Genomic DNA, 1,430 nt, shown 5'->3' with positions numbered 1-1,430 from the left:
ATACGTAACGCTCCTCATACGTACTGTCGCTGCTGAGAACCCCAACCAGTACTAAAAAAGTGCAGCCTACGTTAGAAAAAGAATACTGTCAGAACATAACCTTAGCACATCAGTTATCCATCCTGTCTCAACAGTAACTCTTAACCCAAGTATGAAGCACCAGTGATAGTGAAACATACGTAGAGACGCTGAATTAGTTTTTCGTTTCGAAACTATGAACTTCTCAAAATATAGTAGCGAAAAAAATTTGAACTAGCCTAACGACTTTCATTATTTTTCTTAGCCGAGCGGTCTAAGGCGCTGCAGTCATGGACTGTGCGGCTGGTCCTGGCGGAGGTTCGAGTCCTCCGTCAGGCATGGGTGTGTGTGTTCGTCCTTAGGTTAATTTAGGTTAAGTAGTGTGTGAACCTAGGGACTGATGACCTTAGCAGTTGAGTCCCATAAGATTTCACATACATTTGAACCTTATTTTTCCTCCTCCTTTCGCGTAGTCAGAACAACTTCCTCGTTACTCATTTCAGTACAGTAACTTGGCCGGCCGCGGTGGCCGAGCGGTTCTAGGCTCTTCAGTCCGGAACGACGCGGCTGTTACGGTCACAGGTTCGAATCCTGCCTCGGGCATGGACGTGTGTGATGTCCTTAGGTTAGTTACGTTTCAATAGTTCTGAGTCTATGGGACAGATGACCATAGATGTTAAGCCCCATGGTGCTTAGAGCCAAAGTAACTTGCTATATAAGCTATCTGTGTAACAGAAATGAAAGTAAATTTTAATTATAAGGGCAGCTACATGTGGCGCATGGTGCTTCCAAACGTCAAAGCGATAATGTTGTGTGTGAACACAGTGAAGTCCTTCAACGTGCCTCGAAGGTTTCTTTTCAACTGAAGCCCTGCGTGCATTGCTGTTTTATGCCAAGAACCAATCATTATGAAACTTCCTGGCAGATTAAAACTGTGTGCCCGACCGAGACTCGAACTCGGGACCTTTGCCTTCCGCGGACAAGTGCTCTACCAACTGAGCTACCGAAGCACGACTCACGCCCGGTACTCACAGCTTTACTTCTGCCAGTACCTCGTCTGCTACCTTTGGAAGGTAGGACACGAGGTACTGGCAGAAGTAAAGCTGTGAGTACCGGGCGTGAGTCGTGCTTCGGTAGCTCAGTTGGTAGAGCACTTGCCCGCGGTAGGCAAAGGTCCCGAGTTCGAGTCTCGGTCGGGCACACAGTTTTCATCTGCCAGGAAGTTTCATATCAGCGCACACTCCGCTGCAGAGTGAAAATCTCATTCTGGAGTCATTATGAAACGTTGCCCACCGAACGGGCACACAAACACCGCCATTCGAATATTCCACTCCTATTGTGCAATTCAAAGCACTGAAGGTCTGCCTTTGGTGATCACCATCAGGCGAAGGTCGCTATCAACAAGTTAAGGC

General features: G+C 47.5%; 1 non-coding gene across 1 annotated transcript; it reads right to left on the bottom strand.

Moving 5' to 3' along the window:
• Positions 1-954: 954 nt before the first annotated feature.
• Positions 955-1,029, bottom strand: Trnap-cgg (transfer RNA proline (anticodon CGG)). The gene has a single exon. It is a non-coding gene; the product is annotated as a tRNA-Pro (tRNA).
• Between the last annotated feature and the right edge of the window lie 401 nt (positions 1,030-1,430).

This window comes from Schistocerca serialis, chromosome 4 (assembly GCF_023864345.2).
Source record: "Schistocerca serialis cubense isolate TAMUIC-IGC-003099 chromosome 4, iqSchSeri2.2, whole genome shotgun sequence".
Lineage (NCBI taxonomy): Eukaryota > Metazoa > Arthropoda > Insecta > Orthoptera > Acrididae > Schistocerca > Schistocerca serialis.
This window is presented reverse-complemented; position numbering and strand designations above follow the sequence as displayed.